This window comes from Neovison vison, chromosome X (assembly GCF_020171115.1).
Source record: "Neovison vison isolate M4711 chromosome X, ASM_NN_V1, whole genome shotgun sequence".
In the NCBI taxonomy this organism is placed as follows: Eukaryota; Metazoa; Chordata; class Mammalia; order Carnivora; family Mustelidae; genus Neogale; species Neogale vison.
In genome coordinates this window covers 93,506,676-93,531,045 of record NC_058105.1, presented here as the reverse complement: position 1 = coordinate 93,531,045, position 24,370 = coordinate 93,506,676, and the positions used below count along the sequence as shown (strand labels likewise).

At 42.5% G+C, this 24,370-nt stretch overlaps 2 long non-coding RNA genes across 2 annotated transcripts in view; both read right to left on the bottom strand.

Annotated features, from left to right (window-relative positions):
* Positions 1–309: 309 nt before the first annotated feature.
* On the bottom strand, positions 310–14,929 carry LOC122897127. The gene is made up of 4 exons (XR_006382472.1): positions 14,898–14,929; positions 14,643–14,791; positions 13,327–13,409; positions 310–338 (listed from the first exon to the last, which is right to left on the bottom strand). It is a non-coding gene; the product is annotated as an uncharacterized LOC122897127 (long non-coding RNA).
* A 40-nt stretch (positions 14,930–14,969) lies between these two features.
* The window catches only part of LOC122897126, a 38,924-nt gene continuing 29,523 nt past the window's right edge, over positions 14,970–24,370 (bottom strand). The window contains exon 3 of the long non-coding RNA XR_006382471.1: positions 14,970–15,041. This is a non-coding gene — a long non-coding RNA (uncharacterized LOC122897126). The remainder of the gene's footprint in view (positions 15,042–24,370) is intronic.

Genomic DNA, 24,370 nt, shown 5'->3' with positions numbered 1-24,370 from the left:
TGGGGGGAGGGGCTCAGTCATTTAAACAACTCCCTTGGGCTCAGGTGATGATCCCAGGGTCCTGGGATCAGACCTCATGCTGGGCTACCTCCTCAGCGGGGAGTCTGCTTTTCCCTCTGCCTCTCCCCTGCTCATGCTCACTCACTCTCTCTCTCTCTCAAATAACAAATAAAATCTTTTAAAAAATAAAGAACAAGGATATAAAATGTGTATTTGTGGTACAAAGCATAATCAGATCATCATTCTTCATTAGGAGAATGCTGGCTTAGCTAGTGTCCGACTCACCCATGATCCAGACATGGCATTCCGATCACAGCACTGACACAGGACCCCGTGATCTAGCAGAAGCAAAATGAGGGCTTGGTGTTGGTAGTCTACTCATCTCTATCAGCATGATTAATACCAAAGGCAGCAGAGGGGTTTGGCCTTCAATAATCTCAAAGAGGTCACAGAAACAGACATAGCAAGCCCTAGATCTCAGAACAAGCATAATCTCAGAACACCTGAAAGTAACATGTGGCTCCTTGAGAAAAGGCTGCTGGTTCACAAAGGGAACACCAAGAGAGCTGCAGGAAAGGAAGCAGGAATAGTCAGGGGACAGTCTTCCCCCAGGAAAATGTTAATACCATCTTCGAGGGCTCATTCAGTGGACTCTTCCTAGGCAGGCTGAGGTAGCCCATTTAATATGAACTACATGACTGTTTTAAGCACCCTTCCTATGTGGCCACCACTCCCACATCTCAAATTTCTCCAGCTGAGTCAAAAACCATATTCACACCAAGGGGATGGGACAACACAGCCATAGTCATAGCCTGGATTCCAGAGGGCATCTGGAAAATGAGGTCAAAAGCCTTGGGAGATATTTTAAAGATGTTATTTATTTATTTTTTTGAGAGATAGATTAAGTGTGCACCAGTGGTGGGAGGGGCAGAAGGAGAGGAAGAAGCAGACTCCCCGCTGAGGAGGGAGCCTGACATAGGGCTTGATCCCAGGACCCCAGGATCACGATCTGAGCCAAGTCAGATGCTTAACTGACTGAGCCACCCAGGCACCCCCTCAGAAGATCCTTTAAGCAGTTGAGAAGGAATATATTCCTTCAGAGATACACACAGGGGTACCTGGGTGGCTCAGTCAGTTGGGCATCTGCCTTCAGCTCAGGTCGTGATCCCAGGTCCTGGGACCAAGCCCCGTCTCAGGCTCCCTGCTCATTTTGGGGAGGGTCTACTTCTCCCTCTGCCTCTCCCCTCCCCACCACTTCTGCTTTCTCACACACACTCTCTCTCAAATAAATAAATAAAATCTTTTTTAAAAGAGAGAAATCCACACAAAAGGCCCAACTTTGGCTTTCTGCTAATATACATCCCCACATTCCCAGAGATTTCAAGTAGTTCTACCGCACAAGGAGAGAGAGGACTAAGATGGTCCCCTGCTTCTCAAGAGTTATTATGTCTAGTAGCTGAGACAGACTATTACATTGGATTTCGATGCTCGCATATGAAGTGTTTACCAAGGCAAAACAAATGTTCGGTGGTGCTCCATGAAGCAGAGGGTACTCAGAAAGGCATCCAGGTCTCTGCCTGGACAGGCTGCCAGGTATTATCCGGTATATACTCAGATATTGAGAAACTCTTCCTGAGCAACTCATACTCCAGAAGAGCTCAGGCTGTCACAGGAACCAGAACTTAAGTCAGCCCAGCCAGAAATGTCAGCAGTCCACTTTCACAGGACATCTTGGGAGCAGGAGGCAGGCATTCTTAAGACCCCAGGGTGCTCTATTTGGGGCACAATTACTTGCTTTCAGCTGTTCCCTGCCTCTCAGGGAAGACAAAGTTCCACTCAAAGAATGGACAAGTCCAAGGCTGCAGCCAAGTGAGCACAAGGTACCCGATCAAATCCCAAGTATTCTCGTGAAAAAGAATTGTACCAATGTTCCTCTCCTGACTTTGGCCCTAGACTAGAGTTACATGAAGATGCTACCATTAGGTACAGGAGGCTTTGTTCTATTTTTGTAATTTCTCATGAACCTATAATGACCTCAAAACAACTTTTTATTGTTGTTTTTTTAATGCATTAAATGGGTCCCAGAGATCTTTCCCAAGGTCACAGAGCCTTTGAAAACATGTAATTAAATCTCAGGCCTGACACAGTAACTTATCTGATTAACTAGCCTTATAAAATACACTGCCAGAGTGGGGGTCACCCCCACCCATGTGCCCCAGGCCCAAATAAGCAATCAGTCTTTCAGTAGGTATTCTGAATTTCAGGACCCAAAGTCTTATAATATCCATGGAATCTTAATTTGGGAAAGTATTCAGCTTTATTTTTCTTAACCTCTAACTCAAATTCAGTGCTCTTTTCTGCTAATATACTCAAACCACTACACTGTTCGCAGAATCCATGAATTTGTCACAATAGAAATGAGCTATTTTCATTCCATATCACCCTGTTGTAGATCTCAAATCTGTGTTTATCACCACCTCAAAATTACGATAGTAATTAGACTAGCCACCAGATGTCACATGATCACTGTCTTTGTGCCTGCAGATATTAGCACAAGGCAGCTGGGCAGTTGCCTGACACCAGGTCGAGCAGATTATCAGCTACTAAAGGATGAAGTAGAAAGCCATTTCATGGATGACCAGACTGCCATGTTGCTTTCCAGTACTCCCTATCTACAATTATTTTTCAATCCATATCTGGAAGGTGGGAAGCCATTCTTCTTCAGTTTTTGCAAAACTAGCACACTCAAATGAAAACACAACTGCCCACAAGTCAGCAGGACTTTTCTAACAGACAGTACATTGACTATAAGGATATACTAGGCAAGCTCAAACAAATCTGACTGTTGAGGTAAATTTAATACATTTTAACAGATGATGTACTGACACAGGTCATACACGGTGTAAATGTGATGAATAACACGTTTTTCTTATTACACTTTTTTCTGCACATAATTGTGTGTGTCTGCATGAGTTGTGTGTGTGTGTGTGTATGTATGTGAGCTCTATGCCCAACATGGGGCTTGAACTCATGACCCTGACATCAAGAGTCGAGTGTTCTATCAACTGAGTTGGCCAAACACCCCTTCTTGCACACAGTTAAGAAGTAAAGATATGCACTAGGGTAATATGAGTTATTTTAGGGAGGGCATTCATATATCATTCTGTGAAAATACCCCATATTAAAAAAGAACAATTTTTGCATGAAAACCAATCACATGAAAGCAATTTTTCCAGGAAGACACAGAAGGCTACATTACTGGAATGCTAGAAGTTCTTTAACCAAGATATAGCTGCAATTCAATTCTATTTCTTTGACAAAACACAACTGTTAATACTTGGAAGCCCTGCAAAACCCTTTCAAAAATGTTTTCTTGGTGGTAAACTTAAACCATGGGTCCATAATCTTTTCCTAAATCTGAAAATAAATCAAAGAATTTGGCCTAGCCAAAGATAATCTATTGGTTTTCTTTTAAATAATGGCTTTGAGATTTAAGCCATGAATTTAAAAATTAACTTAAGTATACAATTCAGTTATACAATTCATTGTATACAAGTATACAATTCAGTTGTGACTATTAGCATAGTCACAAGGTTGTGTAACCATCACTAATTTCCAAACATTTCATTATCCTCCAAAAGAAATCCCATACCCATTAGCAATTACTCCCCATTCCCCTCACCCCCCAGGAACCCTAGTAACCACTAATCTACTTTGTTTATCTGGATCTGTCTCTACAAGTGGAAATACACAAGATACAGCCTTTTGTGATTGGCTCCTTTCCCTTAGCATTAATGTTTTCAAGGTTAATCCTTTTTATTGGTGAATAATATTCCACAGTACAGATATGCTACGTTTGGGTTATCCATTCATTAGTTGACAGACATTTGGGTTGCTTCCACTTTTTTGCTACTATGAAAAAATTCTACCATAAGCATTTAAGTACAGGTTTTTTGTGAGGACAGACACTTAAATTTTCTCAGATACACACCTAGGAGTGGAATTGCTGGGTCACATGGTACTTCTATACTGAACACTTAAAGGAACGGACTGTTTTCCAAAGCAGTGATGCCATTTTACATTCCTAGCAACAATGCTTGAGGGTCCAATTCTCCACATCCTCCTTAATACTTGTTGTGGTCTTTCTTTTTTCTTTTTTTTTCAGCCACCCTAGGGGGTGTGAAATGGTATTTCATTGTGGTTTTGATGTCCATTTCTCAAATGGTTAGTGTGCTTATTAGCCATTTGTGTATATTCTTGGGAGAAATGTCTATTCAAATCCTTTGCCCATTTCCTAATTGGGTTATTTCTCTATTGTTGAGTTGTAAAAGAGCCTATTGATCTTAGTGTGAATGCTTTAAGACAATTGGAATTTAACTCAAAAAACCTTGGGGAATAAGTGTTTTTACCCTGCAATATGAATTAGAGATGCTCTAATTCCTTTGGAAACAATTTGTAGAATTGACATTTTTCAACCCTGCACTCCATTAAAACAAGAAAATTAGAACTCATTGGTTGTCCAATAGGACATGCATATTGTCTTATCCAAAGACCACCTTAATTTAATGTTGTGATTCAAGGGGCACCTGGGTGGCTCAGTTGATTAATCCTCTGCCTTCAGCTCAGGTCATGATCCCAGAGTCCTGGGATCAAGCCCCGAATTGGGCTCTCTGCTCAGCGAGGAGCCTGCTTCCCCCTCTCTCTCTGCCTGCCTCTCTACCTACTTGTGACCTCTCTCTGTGTGTCAAATAAATAATTATAATCTTTTTTAAAAAAAGAAATTAAAATGTTGTGATTCAAGCTAAGCAGCCTTCACACTGTTGTCTTTCAACTTGAATTTGCCTTTGCTTAAAACATACTGTCTTGGGACATTTGGCTGGCTCAGTTGGAGGAGTGTAAGACTCCTGATCTCCAGGGTCATGAGTTCAAGCCCCATGTTGGCTGTAGAGATTATTTAGATGAATAAAACTTTAAAAATAAATAAATAAACTGTACTGCCTTGTTTAATGTATTCACGTACATATTTTTCTGTCAGAAGCTTTTTTAAAAATCAGTCCCTGTGATATTCTTTTCTTTGAAATCCCATGTGTTTTATTTAGACCTTTACACACATGATTCTGAACTGCCCACAGAACTCAGACTGCCAAAATGGTCCACGGGACAAGGACCCAAAGTTTCTATTGCCAAATGCACAGAGGAACAGACCTTCAGAAGGGCAGGATGGGGCACTACAGCATTTTTTTAAATGTTATACCTAAATATAGCTAGTGACAGCAAGCTTCTGGCTTATTCCTCGATCTCGTGTTGCATACTGGAATGGCCAAATATTGCCAATTTGATTGGGGGCAAAGGAAAAGCTGAAGTGCTTCTACATGAAAAGTCTTTCACCTTTAAAGATACAACCAGAGCTTTCCTTTGGAAAGAGTGGGTGGAAAGAATAGAGAGCAGAGAGAGTTTTGCTTTAAGGAACTGGAACACAGGATTGTAGAAACTTGGTGAGTCCAAATTGTGCTTGGTCAGCTGGCAGGGTGGAGACCCAGCAAAGAGCGGCAGCTCCTGCCCAAAGGCAACCTGCTGACAGAAATCATACTGAAGAAAGATACTCCCCAGAATCTCAACAATATAACAATTTTTTAAAAAATACTTCAGATTTTGTCTCACATCATCATGGGAAGAAGAAGGGAGTTTCTGTCACCCACCAGCCTTGAATTAAAAACTGCCTAATTCACCTGTGGCAACCACCTAGCCTAGGTGCACCTTACCTGGATTGTGGTTGATATATTCAGCTATACATTCCCTCAACCACCTCTCACCAAAAGGACTAGGAGGACGGACACCCAACAGAGGAAAAATTCAGAGACTGTGCCCTCCCCATCAGAACTATTGGGTATGGACATAAGCAGTATGTCGGAAAGGGAATTCAGGGTAACCATTATTCAGGCAATGTCTAAGTTGGAGAAAACCATTAGTGACAACATAGAATCTCTAAGGGTGGAAGTGAAAGCAGACCTGGCAGGAGTTAAAAATGCTATCAATGAGATCCAATCTAATCTAAATACACTAACAACTAGGGTAACCAAAGCAGAAGATATAATTAGTGATCTAGAGAACAAACCGATAGAGAAAAAGGATCAGGAGGAGACATGGACCAAGCAACTTAGAAGCCAGAATTAGGGAAATAAATTATGCGATAAAAAGTTCCAACATCAGAATTATTGGGATCCCTGAGGACGGCAAAGAAAGAAGACTAGAAGATATAGTTAACAAATTATGGATGAAAATTTTCCCAGTCTGGGGAATGGAACAAGTGTTCAGATCCTAGAGGCAGAAAGAACACCCACCAAAATCAAAGAATCTAGAAAGATCTCACAACACTTGATTGTGAAAGTCATGAATCATAATTTTAGACAAGGGCTTCTGAGGTCAGCTAGGGGGAAGAGATTCCTTACGTGAAGAAGAAGGTTCATCAGAATAACGTCAGACCTGTCCATAGAAACCTGGCAAGCCAGAAAGGCTGGCAAGACATATTCAGGGTACTAAATGAGAAGAACATGCAGCCAAGAATGCTTTATCCAGAAAGGCTGATATTCAGAATGGTTGGAGAAATAAAGAGCTTCCAAGACCAGCAAGGTTTAAAAGAGTATGTGACCACCAAGCCGGCACTACAAGAAATATTAAGGGGGGTAGGGGTTTCTATAAAAGAAGAAAGAACCCAAAAGTGACATAGAACAGAAATTTACAGAGACAATCTATAGAAACAAAGAATTCACAGGAAACATGATGTCAATAAAAACGTATCTTTCAATAATCACTCTCAACGTGAATGGCCTAAATGCTCCCATAAAATGGTATAGGGTTGCAGACTGGATAACATGACAGGACCGGTCCACATGCTGCCTGCCCACAGAACTTAAAGATAGATCTGGACTGAAAGTGAAGGGATGGAGAGCTATCTTTCATGCCAATGGGCCCCAAAAGGAAGCTGGGGTAGTGATTCTCATATCAGATAAATTAGATTTTAAACTAAAGATAGTAGTCAGAGATTAAAAAAAGGACACTACATCATTCTCAAAGTGCCTTTCCACCAAGAAGATCTAACAATTGTAAATATTTATGCCCCCAATATGGGAGCACCCAACTACATAAGCAAACTGTTAATCAAAATAAAGAGTCATATTGATATGAATACATTAATAGTAGGGGATCTTAACACGCCACTCTCAGTAATAGATCATCCAAGCAGAAAATCAATAAACAAGGGCTTTGAACGACACACTGGACCAGATGGACCTCATAGATATATACAGAACATTCCACCCTAAAACAACAGAACTCATTCTTCTCGAGCACACATGGAACTTTCTTCAGAATAGACCACATACTGGGTCACAAAATCAGGGCTTAACTGATACCAAAAGACTGAGATTATTCCCTGCATATTATCAGACCACAATGCTTTGAAACTAGAACTTGACCACAAGAAAAGGTTTGCAAGGAATTCAAACACTTGGAATCTGAAGACCACCCTGCTTAAGAATGTTTGGATCAACCAGGAAATCAAAGAAGAACTTGAACAATTCATAGAAACCAATGAGAATGAAGACACATTGGTCCAAAACCTATGGAATATGGCAAAGGTGGTCCTAAGGGGCAAATACATAGCCATCCAAGCCTCAGTCAAAAAAATTGAAAAATCCAGAATACACCAGCTCTCTTTACAACTTAAAGAACTGGAAAATCCACAACAAATTAAGCCAACCCCACACACAAGAAGGGAAATAATCAAGATTAGAGCAGAGATCAAGGAGATAGAAACTAGACACACAGTAGAACACATCAACAAAACCAGAAGCTTGTTCTTTGAAAGAGTCAGTAAGCCTGATAAACTACCAGCCAAACTAATCCAAAAGAAAAGAGAGAGGACCCAATTAATAAAATTATGAATAAAAGGGGAGAGATCACGACTAATACCAAGGAAATAGAAACAATCATCAGAAATTATTATCAACAGTTATACATATCAACAGTTATATATATCAACAGTTATATAACTTATTATTAAGCAACCTAGAAGAAATGGATGCATTCCTGGAAACCTATAAACTTCCAAGACTGAATCAGGAAGAAATTGACAACTTGAATAGACCAATACGGATAAAGAGTTGAAGCAGTGATCAAAAACCTCTCAAAAAACAAGAGCCCAGGACCTGACAGATGCCCTGGGGAATTCTACCAAACATTCAAAGAAGAAATAACACCTATTCTCCTGATGCTGTTTCAAAAAACAGAAACAAAAGGAAAACTCCCACACTCTTTCTATAAAGCTAGCATAACCCTGATCCCCAAATGACAAAGACCCCACCAAAAAGGAGAATTTCAGACCAGTACCCCTAATGAACATGGATGCCAAGGTTCTCAACAAGATCCTAGCTAATAGGACCCAACAGTACATTAAAAAGATTATCCACCAGGACCAGGTGGGATTTATCCATGGGATACAAGGGTGGTTCAACACTCACAAATCAATCAATGTGATAGAACAAATCAATAAGAGAAGAGAGAAGAACCACATGGTCCTCTCAATTGATGCAGAAAAAGCATCTGACAACATACAGCATCCATTCCTGATTAAAACTCTTCAAAGTATAGGGATAGAGGGAACATTCCTCAACTTCATCAAATCTATCTATGAAAAACCCACAGGAAATATCATTCTGAATGGGGAAAAGCTGACAGCCTTCCCTTTAAGATCAGGAACACGACAAGTATGCCCACTCTTGCCACTGTTGTTCAACATCGTACCAGACGTCATAACAACAATCAGACAACAAAAAGAAATAAAAGGCATCAACTTGGCAAAGAAGTCAAACTCTCTCTCTTTCCAGATGGCATGATACTTCATGTGGAAAACCAAAAAGACTCCACCCCCAAACTACTAGAACACATACAGCAATTCAGTAATGTGGCAGGATACAAAATCAATGTACAGGGTGCCTGGGTGGCTCACTGGGTTAAAGCCTCTGCCTTCAGCTCAGGTCATGATCTCAGGGTCCTGGAATCCAGCTCCACATGGGGCTCTCTGCTCAGCAAGGAGCCTACTTCCCTTTCCCTCTCTCTGCCTGACTCTCTGCCTACCTGTGATCTCTATCAAATAAATAAATAAATAAATCTTGGGGGAAAAAAAATCAATGTACAGAATCAGTTGCTTTCTTATACACTAATTGAAAATACAAAAGGGGAAATTAGAGAACCGATTCCATTTACTATAGCACCAAGAACCACAAGATACCTTGGAATAAACCTAACCAAAAGGCAAAGGATCTGTACTCGAGGAACTACAGAACACTTACAAAAGAAATTGAAGACGACACAAAAAGATGGAAAATCATTCCATGCTCATGAATCGGAAGAATAAACATTGTTAAAATGTCTATACTGCCTAGAGCAATCTATACTTTCAATGCCATCCTGATCAAAATTCCACCAGCATTTTTCAACTACTGGAACAAAGAATCCTAAAATTTGTATGGGACCAGGAAAGACCCTGGATTGCTAAGGAAATGTTGAAAAAGTAAAACAAAACTGGGGGCATCATATTGCTGGATTTCAAGCTTTATAATAAAGCTGTGATCACCCAGACAGCATGGTAGTGGCATAAGAACAGACACATAGACCAGTGAAACAGAGTAGAGAGCCCAGATATGGACCCACAACTCTATGGTCAAATAATCTTCGACAAAGCAGGAAAAAATACACAGTGGAAAAAAGACAGTTTCTTCAATAAATGGTGCTGGGAAAATTGGGCAGCTATGTATAAAAGAATGAAGCTTGACCATTCTCTCACACCATATACAAAGATAAACTTGAAATGGATAAAAGACCTCAACATGAGGCAAGAATCTATCAAAATCCTAGAGGAGAACACAGGCAGTAACCTCTTTGACACTGGCCACCGCAACTTCTTTCAAGACATGTCTCCAGGGGCGCCTGGGTGGCTCAGTGGGTTAAGGCCTCTGCCTTCAGCTCAGGTCATGATCTCAGGGTCCTGGGATCAAGCCCCGCATCGGGCTCCAGGCTCAGCGGGGAGCCTGCTTCCTCCTCTCTCTCTGCCTGCTTGTCTGTTTACTTGTGAACTCCGTCTGACAGATAAATAAATAAAATCTTAAAAAAAAAAAAAAGACATGTCTCCAAAGGCAAAGGAAACAAAAGCCAAAATGAACTTTTGGGACTTCATCAAGATAAAAAGCTTCTGCACAGCAAAGGAAACAGTCAACAAAACAAAAAGGCAACCCACGGAATGGGAGAAGATATTCGCAAATGACACTACAGACAAAGGGCTGATATCCAAGATTTATAAAGAACTTCTCAAACTCAACACTCAATAAAACAGATAATCATGTCAAAAAATGGCCAAAGACATGAGCGGACACTTCTCCAAAGAAGACATACAAATGGCTAACAGAGACATGAAATACGTTCATCATCATTAGCCATCAGGAAGAGTCAAAGCAAAACCACAGTGAGATACCACCTCATACCAGTTAGCATGGCCAAAATCAACAGTACAGGAAATAACAAGTGTTGTATAGGATGTGGAGAAAGGGGAACCTGCTTACACTCTTGGTGGGAATGCAAATTGGTGCAGCCACTTTGGAAAACAGTGTGGAGATTCCTTTAAAAACTAAAAATAGACCTACCCTATGACCCTGCAATTGCACTGCTGGGTATTTACTCCAAAGATAGAGATGCAGTAAAAAGAAGGGCCATTTGTACCCCAATGTTCATAGCAGCAATGGTCACAGTAGCCAAACTGTGGAAAGAGCCAAGATGCCCTTCAACAGACGAATGGGTAAAGAAGATGTGGTCCATATATACTATGCCTCCATCAGAAAGGGTGAATACCCAACATGGACGGGACTGGAAGAGATTATGCTGCTTGAAATAAGTCAAGCAAAGAGAGTCAATTACCATATGGTTTCACTTACTTGTGGAGCGTAAGGAATAACACAGAGGACATGGGGAGATGGAGAGGAGAAGGGAGTTGGGGGAAATTGGAGGAGGAGATGAACCACGAGAGACTGTGGACTCTGAGAAACAAACTGAGGATTTTGGATGGGAGAGGGGTGGGATGTTTGGGTGAGTTTGGTGAGGTGGTGCGTATTAAGGAGGGCACGTTAATGCATGGATCACTGGGTGTGGTGCATAAACAGTGAATAAAAAAAAACTTCACATATCAGTAATGAAGTAATGATAGAAAGTTATCTAAAAGTAATAAAGAAGTGCTATTTTCTATAAAATATTTAAAAAATAAGGATGCAACTAAATAATGTACTTCCAAGATAGCTTGTTTGTAACGATTCCGAGCAAGTTTGTAGAGCAGATTCTTCTATCAGCCCAAATTGGCAATGTCTACAGAGCTACATGTGATTTTTCAGAAAAATCTCTCGCCTTTTTTAGCACCACCACTCTGGGTAGCAGACTTGATGATAGTTTGCACATCTTCACTGCTTCTTATGGATGTGAGGAAGAAGAGTTTTTCCTACTAAGTCAGGTAGCAGAAATAGAAGCCGGAGTCCCTGGGATTGAGGGCATCTAACTGAACACTTCTGCTCCAGTAAAAAACAAAAGCAAGCAAACAAAAAAAACCTTATAGAGCAAAGCACGATAATCCTGGGGTCACCTGCTCTGTGCCTAGGGCAGCTGGGAGTCATGGGCTGATTCCTTAGGGAAGCCCCAGAATCTAGACCCTCTCATAATACATACAGATATTTCAATACACTAAAAAGAAGCCTCCATGATTTAATTGACAAGGGCCCAATCCTGTGGAGAACGAGTCAAGAAAGAATTAAAGTTACACACTAGGAAAACTAGATAATCCAAAAACAAAAGATGGGGAGGGGAGGCCTTGCTACTGCAGGGGATGGGGGGTGGGCAGAAATACTTATTTTGGGGTGCCTGGGTGGCTAAGTTGGTTAAGTATCTGCTTCTGGCTGAGGTCATGATCCCAAGGTCCTGGGATGAGCCCTGCGTTGGGGAGTCCTGCTCAGCGGGAAGTCCACTTCTCCCTCTCCCTCTGCCCTTTCTCCCACTCATGCTTCCTCTCTATCTCTCAAACATATAAAATCTTAAAAAAATAGTTATTTCTCCCATTTTAGTCCCTGCTGAATATACAAAGATAAATGGCTGCCCTCGACCTCAGTGAGTTTGTAGTATATAATTTTGCACATGTAAGCATGTCGGAATCAACACATTCCAAAGAAACTCCAGGATCCCACTGCAATACCCACCAAAACACACGTAGCCTTACCCATCTCAGCCAATGTCACCATCTACCCAGTTGCTGGGGCCAAAAATTTGCATTAGCCTGATTCATCAGTCATCCCACAGTCAATGCATCAGTAGTCATGAAGTTCAAGCTTCAGAGTTTTCAAATTTAGATCCACTTCTCACTGCCATACATCACATCCACCGGGGTTACCACCATCTGACAGACTAGTGCCGAATCCTCCCCACTGGTCCCATTCCATTCTCACCCCTGCACAAGTCAGGGTGACTTTTCCACCACGTAGATCAAATAGCATGCCTCACCTAAACCCTCCCAATGACTTGACAGTATACTTAAAAAGAAATTCCCATCTCTCTACCATGGCCCACAAGACTCTATATAATCCAGGGCTTTTGCCTTATTTCCTTCCACTTTCCTCCTTTTACAAAATTCTTAGGGCACCTGGGTGGCTCAGTCAATTATGCATCCAGCTCTTGGTTTCAGCTCAGGTCATGATCTTGGTGTCGTGAGATCAAGAGTCTGCTTGAGATTCCCTCTCTTCCTCTCCCTCCTGTTCTCTCTGTCTCTCTCAGATAAATAAATAAAACCCTTTTAAAAAAATTCTTCAGGGGCGCCTGGGTGGCTCAGTCAGTTAAGCATCTGCCTTCGGCTCTGATCATGATCCCGGAGTCCTGGGATCCAGCCCCACACATGCGGTCCCTGCTCAGTGGGGAGTCTGCTTCTCCCTCTCCCTCAGTCCCTCCCTGCCCCATTCATGTTCTCTCTCTCATTCTGCTCTCTGTCAAATAAATAAATAAAATATTTTTTAAAAAAGATCAAAGTGTTGCCCATGCTTTCATTGCTCTTGATCTTTCACATCTGAATGTCACAAGTCTTCATTAAAATTATACTTCCAGGATACCCCTAGCCTTGCCAGCCTTCAGGAAGGGCTTTTACCTATTACTAAAACTGGAAAGAACTACCCGGCTAGAACAATAAATGTATGCCCACCCAAAGCAAGGAAAAAGTGAAAGGCTATGGAGGGAATTAGGGTAATTTACCTGGGCCGGAGCCTCCTCAGGATCTTGCTTTAGGTAGCATCAATAGCTCCGAGGCCTGCGCTCACCTCTTCCTTCTGACACACCTGGAATAAAGAGATCCCTGGTGATTATACTTGAAAAGGCTCTGCAAAATTCTGTACCTAGGGGCGCCTGGGTGGCTCAGTCAGTTGGCTTCTCCCTCTGCCCCTCCCCCATTTGTGCTCACCTGCTCTGTCAAATAAAATTAAATTTAAATTTAAATTTAAAATTAAATTTAAAAATTTTAAAAACAAAAAAAAATGTCTGTAGCTGTGTCTCCTCCTCCATCACCCCCAGGCTCCTAAGGTACATTATTGTGGTTTGAGGAATAGCCATGCCATTTTGTCCCCCACAAACATGAATGTTGTGCCCATGTCCCTTTAGGGGGTAACTGCTCAGCCCCAAAACAGTTTCACACCAATTGTAGCTTCTATTCCCCTGGCATCTACCACTGAATGCTCACTGGAGAGATGGTACCCAGGGAATAGGACCCCTCCCCAGTATCCTAGGACCTGGAAGTTCCCACCAGCCCCCAATCATTTAGTCTCACAAGGACAGGCTCTGTTGCTCAGGACTTCCTGGTTTTCCAGACTAGTCACCCCTGTAAAAAGAGTGCATTATCCTTCAACATGTTTGACAACTTGACTTTGGAAACAGCCATTGGCCTTTAAGACTTTTACATCCCAGTCTGTCACAGCACGAGGCGTGGCTGCTCTCCGGGTCCAGCCCTCCCTCAGCTTCCCAGAACATCTGGCCCTCTTGTGGAGCCACTCAAGCCTACCAGCCACCCTCAGATCCACAGACAACCAGGCTTCCCACACCTTCACGGTTAAAGTACCCCCATATGCCTCTTCTATTCCTAGCGTCCCCCCTCTGGTTTTAGGCCCCCAGGGCTATCACAACATGGCTACCGCGAAAGTCAGCTATCACAACATGGCTACTGCAGAAGTCAGCCGTTGCTCCCCGTGGTCTTGATAGCTGAATGTTACCTGTAAGTGCCTGAAAGAGTAGCCTTCCCCAGACCCAGCGCAACTCAAAGGGAAACTGCAGCCGCACAGCGCCCTCACGTGTTACGGAGCGGTCGTGCAACTGGGCGAACCTTGGCCTAAGAGCAAAGCAGGACTTGGGAAAACCAAACAGGAAACCCAGCAAAATTCTGGGATCCAATGAAGCTTCGGCGCACAGAGTGAAAACAATTCACACTTTCGCGGACTTTTAAAACTGAGAAGGGAAGAAACATGGGCAAGGGAACACAGTAAGACAAAAGCAAAGCCAAGGTCCCCGAAAACCCTGAATACCTTAAAGGATAGGACTTCATTCAGTTGACTTGAGACTCGATTTCTCTCCACAGCTGGTTGCTTACTTAAGCAGTTGGGCGTTTTCAGAGTTAGAAACAGTCACTTGTTGGTAAAAAGTGACGTCCGAATCAGAGTATTTTCGGGAATTACTAAAGAAAAAGAAAAGGAGTTAAGTTTTCTCATTTGTCTCCCGGGCTGCCAGAACAGAAATAGAAAACCAAAGGGATCAATCAGCTTCAAAGCACTGGGGCATACCTGTAGTCTGAGGGTCAGGTTTGTCGACCCATTACAATAAGTGAGAACAAACAACGGAGGAATTATGGGCCATCTCCCATGAATGGAAAAGGTAGTAATTACAAAGTTTGGGGGAGTGGAAGTGGAATGTAGGTAAATGATGATCTGAAAAAAGAAAAAAGAGAACAAAGTTTCCCAGTGAGTAGAAAAGAAGTAGTCACTCAAACAACTTCTGGCTCTATTTTATCAAATGCCCTTCAGTACATGTTTATAATCAGATGGAGTTTTTTCCCCTTTAATTTGTAGCTTTAATGGATTAGGTTAATATGTTTCCTGATCTTCGGCTTCACTGGTCCCTTCATGGTTGGGTGCTTTCCTTGGATCCATTGCTGCAGTCTATTTGCAATTAAATGATACTGTTCTACAGCTTCCTTTCTCCCTCCTTCCTCTCTTCCTCTCTCCCTTCTTTCCTTCTTTTTGTATTGTATTATCATTGTCAGGCTTTTACATTAGTGTTAGCATCAGAAAATAAGAAATGTCCGTCTTTTGTTTTTAAAAAAAAAAAAGGTTCTTATATTTTGCATTTTGCATCTGCAATGACCTGGCGAAAAAATACTCTTTCCTGATCATTTGCAGCTGGCTTTATCTGTATGTTATCCCAAGTTGCTGGATGACAGGGCAGATTTTTTACCTCCTTGATCTAGGCAATTTTTTACTGTATCACATCCAAGCCAGGCCTTTCCTGTGCCCCTCATAATTTGCCTGGCAACTCTTTCATGAAAATTAAGTCTTCCTCTAACTCTGATGAGGTCAAAAAAGTTCTAAGAGTACTAACAGCAGGAAAAGCAGAGGTCATCAGCACTTTGCAAATGAAGAAACCCAAGATCAAATGCTTTCTCTTGAGTCTTAACCATATTACAAGGACCAACTCCTACGTGGGGAAAAAAAGAAGTTACACTAGGAGAGAGTTATCAAGGTGACTGACCAAGAGCCTAGTAAAGGCAGGGTCAATCAGACTAGAATGGAACTCAATTTTCTAGTTTTTCTGCAGCAGCAAAACTTTCACTAGAAGCAGATGAAATAATAGAGTTAACCCCTGCTGGCAAGTGGAGAAGGTCTTTTATTATTGCCTGACAATTTGATTAAACAAAGAAAGCCCCAAGTTATTAGATTAGTTTGGGCCAACTGAATTCAGAGCCAAAGACAAATTACATTTGAAAGTCACTGACATTTGCACATTATTGGAAATCTGAGGCCATTTCTGCTGTCAGAGATGAGCAAGCACACAAACACTTGTGACACATGGGGAGGGCGGGGAGCAGTACTGCTTTATCTTCTCCTTATTCCAAGTCAAGACCAAGAACTTGCTTGGAAAAATAAATCATTCTGGAGTCTCATCCCAGCTCGGTCATGCGCTAACTCTATGTTCTTGGGCAACTACACCTCCAACGCTCCAGTTGTGGGAGTTATGAAGTAGGGATGCCACTTCAAGATGCCTCACGATGAGGAGCACCTGGGTGGCTCACTTGGTTGAACGTCCAACTCTTGGTTTCAGCTCAGGTCATGTTCTCAGGATCCTAGGATCAAGCCCTACTGGGTTCCACACTCAATGGGGAGTCTGCTGAAGATTCTCTCTTCTTTCCATTTCCCTCTGCCCCACCCACTGCTCACGTGTGTGCGAGCCCTTGTGCACATGTGCGCACGCGTTCTCTCCCTTTCTCCCTCTCTCTCTCTCTCATTCTAAAATAAATAAATAAATTTTTGATTTAAAAGATGCGTAAAGATTAAATGACAACAAAAGTGGAAACACTCTGCGAGCTGTACAACACCACACAGTGTAAAGTTATTATTGGCAATGGGTCAAGACCCTGATCCATCTGAGGCAAGTCTTAATGCCAAGAAGAAAGCCAGGCAGCACCAATTTCAAGATAAATCCTACGTTCCTGGGATAATCCACATATAATATAACTCACTTTTAGAAGTTGTTAGAGCAGAGGCGCCTCAGTGGCACAGTGGGGTGAGCATCCAACTCTTAAGTTTCAGCTCAAGTGGTGATCTCAAAGTCAGAGGATCCAGTCCCTCATCGGGCTCCACACTACTGTAGAGTCAGCTTAAGACTCTATCTCCCGCTCTCTTTCCCCCTCCCCCCATATATATATATGTTTTTTTTTTAAACCAAAAGAAGTTGTTAGAGCAGTTTCTGAGCAATCCAGACACTCTCAGTCTGGCACTGAAAGTTAATTGTACTCAGGAAAGAAATGACATGTGAGGAAACCAAAGTGTATCTTGAATCCCTGATCTACGACTGTCCCATACAGTGAGCATCTCTACAAAACAAGTTTCCTCAGACTCAATTTTAATGTCTGGTTTCTCACTGGCCCATGTAGTTAAGTTAAGTATCAGGCTTGAGCTTTCTAGTTTAAAAGCTGAATGGCAGGAGTGCCTGGCTGGCTCAGTCACAAGAGCACATGACTCTCGATCTCAGAGTCGTGAGTTTGAGCCTCACATTGGGCATAGAGATGACCTAAAGATAAGTAAACTTTAAAAAAAAGAACTAAAGGCACCTGGGTGGCTCAGTTGGTTAAGTGACTGCCTTCGGCTCAGGTCATGAACCCAAAGTCCCAGGATCGAGTCCTGCATCAGGCCCCCAGCTTCATGGGGAGCCTGCTTCTCCCTCTGACCTTCTCTCCTCTCATGCTCTCTCTCTCTAAAAAAAAAAAAAAAAAGAAAGAAAGAAAGAAAGAAAGAAAGAAAGAAAAGAAATAAAACCGGGACACCTGGGTGGCTCAGTCATTAAGCATCTGTCTTCTGCTCAGGTCATGATCCCAGGGTCCTGGGATCAATCCCCCCCGTCAGGCACTCTACTTGGCAGAAAGCTGCTTCTCCCTTTCCCACTCCCCCTGTTTGTGTTCCCGCTCTCCCTTTGTCTTTCTCTGTCAAATGAATAAATAAAATATTTTTAAAAAATAAAAAATAAATAAAACTGAATGGCAGACAAAAGCTTTTTTTTAAGATTTTATTTATTTATTTTACAGACAGAGATTACAAGTAGGCAGAGAGGCAGGCAGAGAGAGAGGAGGAAGCAGGCTCCCCGCCAAGCAGAGAGCCTGATGCGGGGCTCGATCCCAGGACCCTGGGATCATGACCTGAGCTGAAGGCAGAGACTTTAACCCACTGAGCCACCCAGGCGCCCCCCAGACAAAAGATTTTGATGTAGAAGTTTAATTTCATTTAAGAATAAAAGAAAAAAAACAAGAGAGAAAAAAATCAAAAGTGCCTGGATTCACTGTTGTGTCTGTTAAATCATTCTACTAGTACTTAACTCCCAGCAATTTTATACACTTCCCATACACGGACTACACTTGGAAATGCTCACGTTTCATCTTAATCTAGGATCAAGCAAAACTGACCCTCTGCTTTAAGTCGCGGTTAACCATTTTCTTACTCAACTGGACCACTAGTTCCCAAAGACCAGAGGTTGACAGAGAAGAAAAGAATAAACAGAAGAGGGCGCCTGGGTGGCTCAGTGGATTAAGCCGCTGCCTTCAGCTCAGGTCACGATCTCAGGGTCCTGGGATGAGGCCCACATCGGGCTCTCTGCTCAGCAGGGAGCCTGCTTCCTCCTCTCTCTCTGCCTGCCTCTCTGCCTGCTTGTAATCTCTCTCTGTCAAATAAATAAATAAAATCTAAAAAAAAAAAAAAAAAAGAATAAACAGAAGAAAGGGAAAGAAAGAGCCAGCTTACCTAAACAAAACGCCAACACAATGAACAAGTATCTACCTTGAGGACATTCAGAAAACTGTAATGATGCATGGCTATACTCTTTATATAGACTGGCTTCCATAGCTGCAGGTTAATACTGGCACCCACCACACGTTTTTATCTCATTAAACAGGTGTTCCCTTTAATTTTTTGTTTTAAGTAGGCTCCATGCCCTGAGCAGAGCCTGAAGTGGAGCTTGGACTCATGACCGTGAGATCAAGACCTGAGCCAAATCAAGAGTTCAACGTTCAACAGACTGGGCCACCCAGGAGCCTGTCCTTTTTGATTTTTGGCTCAGAGCTACTCCTTAGAAAATCCTAGCCATCAAAAGAAAAAAAAAAATCCTAGCCATCAATAGCCTACTGTGGGAAAAGTTGATGAAATCCTACTCAAGTCCATAGTTTAGTTAGTAGGGTTATACGAATGTTGACTTCTTATTTTTGACGTATGTACATAGTTATGCAAGATGTTCATATTGGAGGTAGCAAGGTAAAAAGTACACAGGAACTCTGTATTATCTTCCCAACTTTTCTCTAAATTTATTTTTTTTTAAAAAATACAGCAACCAAACTGTTGCCCAGCACTGTGTTCTGCAAGGCAAGAGTTGGCCTCCCACTGCTGGGTATGCCTTCCCTTGTCAGCTGCACTGCCTCCATGGTCAATTCTGGACTATGAAGCAGCATCCAATCCAGACTACACCTCTGGAAAATGGCTTCCTTGATGAGGAGGAATACTTCTAGGTGCACGGCTCTGTCCACGATTGGAGGGAACAAAGAGCTCTGAATGACTTGTCTCTGCCTGTCTCACTCCCACCCCCTCCAGCATGAACTGGATTCTAGAGTCCATCTAGAGAGCCTCAGGAGGAATGAAAAGATTGCTGGAGAAACCTTTGCTACTGGACAGACTGTTAGCCCCTTCTCTCCTCTTACAAATGCTTCATTCAAGAAAGCCCATCTGCCACTCCACTGCCCTTTTGGGACAAATGCCAACAGGGTGACTCACAGGCAGAGTTATCCTCTGACACTCGTTGGCAGTCTCTCTTGATGGCTAGATTTCCTGCCTAAGCAGATCTCATGGCACTTGGCAATATCCTTAACACCCTTGAACTGAAGCACTCCTACTAAGAATTCATAATGATAATCCAATGACAAGATCCCTATTAAAGACCTTAGCGGGAATTTTACTAAGTGGAGGTATTTTGTGCTAGATGACTTTTAGCTAATTACTTCCTTAATATGGTAGATTACTTATCCCTCTTTGTATTAAGGTTCCTGCCTCAAGTTTGGGATATTAGTATTATATTAGTATTAAAGCTAACATTCTCTACTATACAACCTCAATACATTCTGTAGCTTTTCTTAATATGTAAAGTAATTTTTATTTTTTAAATTTATTTATTTGAGAGAAGGGGGGCAGACTCCATGCTGAGCATGAAGCCCCATGACGGGCTCAATTCCATGGTCCTGAGATCATGACCTGAGTCAAAATCAGACTCAGACACTTAACCGACTGAGATACCAGGGCTCAGTCCCCTAAAGGAGTTTTAAAACCTCTTGGTTAGGTCTTGCTTATTGGCAAGCTCTGTTACTAAGCTGTCCATGTAACTCAGTGAAAACTTTTTAGTGGGAAGGTAAATATCTCAGATTAAGTCAGTCAACTGTTCCCAATAGCTTAAAAACTTCTTTATCCATCTGATATATATAGAAGGAAAACCATATAAAGACACAATGAATAGGGGGAAAAACAGGGTAAGCTAATGTTTTATATCATTCACCAGAAGATGCAAGGGGTGCTGGGATAATCATGAAGGACGAGACAAGCTCCCTGCCCTCATGGAGCTTACAGACTTGTAGGGGAAAAAGGGCAAAATCTGTTCAACATGGACATCAAAATAATGATGTGGTCATAGATGCTGCACATTAGAGTAAGGCGGAAGGCAGGAGAAATCTACGTTGGAATGGGCTGTCAGGAGAGGGTTCTCTGGGAAGATGGCATTTGAGCTGAGACCTACAGGAAAGAAAGCAGCAGCTCGGCCAAGATGGAAGGCAGAAATCGGCCACAGCTCATGGAAACCCCTGGGGAGGGAACACTGGGCACATGGAGCAAGTGAAAACAACTGGGGCAACAACACACCAAGCAGGGGCAAGTGGCCCACGGCTGGCGGAGAGGTAGGATTAGGGACAAGGGATGTGGGGCCCTGCAGGTCATGGAATGCATGTTGCTTTCTGTTCCAGGTACAAACAGAAGCCAAGGAAGAGCTTCAAGCTAGTGGGGGGTGACATGATCTGTTTCAAAAGGTTCCTTTTGGGGCACTTGGGTGGCTCAGTTGGTTAAGCATCTACCTTCACCTCAGGTCACGATTCTGGGGTCCTGGGATAGAGCCTGGAGTTGGGAATCCCTACTCAGCGGGGAATCTGCTTCTCCCTCTCTTCTTCTGCCCCTGCACCCCCACCCCCGCTCATGTGCTCCCTCTCTCTCTCCCTCTCTCAAAGAAATAAAGAAAATCTTTTTTAAAAAATGGTATTCAGGGGGCACCTGGGTGGCTCAGTGGGTTAAAGCCTCTGCCTTCGGCTCAGGTCATGATCCCAGGGTCCTGGGATCGAGTCCCGTGTTGGGCTTTCTGCTCAGCAGGGAGCCTGCTTCCTCCTCCCTCTCTCTCTGCCTGCCTCTCTGCCTACTTGTGATCTCTGTCTGTCAAATAAATAAATAAATAATCTTTAAAAAAAAATCACAGTGTTCTTTTTAGTAATGAAAACCAAAACTTAAGGATATTACGTCTTGCGCCTGATTCATGCTTCTAGTAACACAGCAGAACCAGAATGTCAGCCCACATCTGTCTAGTTCCAAAGCCCGTCTGTGCTCTCTCCTTTGTTCCACGCAGCACACAAGGAACCTACAAACCTCTGAGGGTATTCAAATCTTAGCACAAATGTAGATATTTATGCCACCAACGTTTAGAAGTACTATAAAATGGCCCTCTCCCCCTCTTTGGCAGCAGGCCGGCTCAGTTAAGCATCTGCCTTCAGCTCACGTCATGATCTCAGGGTCCTGGCACCGAGCCCCACGTGAGGCTCCCTGCTCAGCAGGGAGTCTGCTCTGCTTCTCCCTCTCTCCCTGCTTGTACATGCTCTCTCTCTCTGTCAGATAAATAAATAAAATCTTTTTTAAAAATCAAAGCATACGGTCATCCCTCAAAATTTGCAGCCAATCTTGATAGAAAGGTAAGACTAGGGAAGTCATTGAAAGTCGGTCTCTCTTCCTCCCCAACACCTTGGACCTTTCATCACATCCACCAGGAAAAAATAAAAAACAGGACTCTGGCATTACCACAAGACAGATAAGCCATGGTAACAAGAAGCACATATGTTCAATTGTGTGGGACTACAAATCAGTTTTGCTGGCAAGTATTGAATCTTTGAGGTTCCCTGAAGCACGACCTAAACCCGATACTAAATTAAGTAAACCTATTTTTTCCACGGGAAAGGAGGGGTAGGTTTGGGTCTTGCTATGTTAAATACGATTTTAGCTAAGTACAAATTTCAGGAGCAGTGATAAGGTGTTAAAATCCATAGGAAGTTTTTTGCCTCTGGTGAAGCAGGGAGTCCCTAGAGGATATCATTTATCATTCAAACACAGAAAGGGCAAAGCAAATTATTCCCAGCTTTTTTAATATCATGAAGGTGGCACAACCTTATTAAAATTACACATTTTAAATGCAGAGTTTCTAGCAATTCCACAAAACCTGGAGATGTTGAATCTTTATTCTCTCTGAAGTGCTCGTCTCCTTGCTCTCTGTGTCTCACAAGATCAAATCAGACTTTTGGAAGGACCCAAGGACTCCTTTCTCATGAATATTCATATATAAGCATGCCTCACCCCACTCCCCATCATAGTGGATCGTTGCATTAGTTAACCTAGCACTGAATAAAAACTAATCCCAAAACCTGATGGCCTCAAACAACAAATATGTAAAAGTTTCTGTGTCAAAAATTTGAGAGGGACCTAGTGGGTGGTTCTGATTCAGGGTCTGCCCTGAAGTCACAGTCAAGGTGATAGCCAGGGCTAAAGTCAGCCTATGCTGAAAGAGAAGTAAAGCCTGTGGCTAGAGGATCCAACTCCAAGCTCACTCATGTGGTTGTTCGCCAAAGGCCTACCTCACACTGCATGAGTCATACCATAGGGCTAGTTGTGTCCTCACAACATGGCAGCTGCTTTCCCCAAAGGGCAATTATCCATGACAGAGAGAAGAAAAGAGGAACCACAGTCCAATTATGATGCAGTCTTGTAAGTTAGATAGCATCACTCCTGCCATGTTATTCATGAGAAATAAGGCTCTAAGTCCAGCCGACACTCAACGAGGAAGAAATTCAACTCCACATCTTAAAAGGAGGAGCACTAGAGAATTTGTGGACCTATTTTGAAAACACCATTACCACCCGCAACAAAAACAAGTGCCTTTCTCGGCGCAGCAGAGGAAGTCTCTATTAAATATGACTAGAGTCTTGTGATTGCCAGTTAACAGTAGTGAGTTGCTTAGTAAGAAAATAAAATAATGGTGACCTACTCTATCGTGTGGGGCACCATTTTGATGCAATTGTGGCCATCATTACGATCAGGCAAGCTATCCCACAATCCCAGAGGTTACAGAACAAGAGTCACAAACCAAATTATGACAAAAATAACAAATACATAGTTTATTTAATCAGTTTAAGATACAGTGAGGAACAAGAGGGAAGACATAGGATAGTTCAATAGACTTAGAATAAGATACAAGCAGGGTGGAAGGACCACCCATCTAAATCCTTAGAATGTTCTCCTCTTTCTCTTCTCTCCACCTCTCCCTCTCTCCAACCCCCCACCCACATCAGCCCTCCCTCACTAATGGTGTAGTTATAAATCACAAACTGAAGATTCCTGACACCAATGGTATACACTTGTTGGAAAGCTGCAGGGACAAAGAAGTGAGGACACAGAGCTTGTCAATAAGCCTACTCAACACCAATGAGATTCATCTGTTTTTCTTGGGACGAACACATGTGAGGCCATAACTGTACCCTACAGGATGTTTATTACCAATGGGTGGCCAATTTGGGGTGACATAACTGTCAACCAGAGGCAGCATGATTGTGACTGGGTCTTCATCTTGCCATCACCACGCTCTGTGCGTAAGAACAGTCTTGGCTGTTTGATTATATATTCCATTTATCTCATCTTTTGACACATCTTTTTTGAAGATTTTATTTGTCAGAGAGAGAGAGCACAAGCAGGGGCAGCAGCAGGCAGAAGGAAAAGCAGGCTCCCCACTGAGCAGGGAGCCCGATATAGGGCTCAATCCCAGGACACCAGGATCATGACCTGAGCCGAAGGCAGACGCTTAACGGACTGAATCACCCAGACTTCCCATAACCCATCTTTGAGATGAGTAACTTACTACCCAAATTTAAAACCTCTTACAATTCAGCATCTGTGTGGGCCAATAAAGAATTCTGCCTGTTATCTTATGAGCTGCAAGCTTACTATTTATGCTTACCATTTGTTATGACTTTCATCTATCCTAATTACTTTTTCTATAGAAGAACTGAACCCCTGAATTAGACTACAAATATGAATAACAGCAGTTGTTTCATTCTCCAGTATTACCCCAAGCTCCACATTTTCCACCATTCCTAAAAGCAGACAGCCCATTCTTAACTGGGGGACTCTGTTTTCTCCCAATATGGATTCAGACTGTA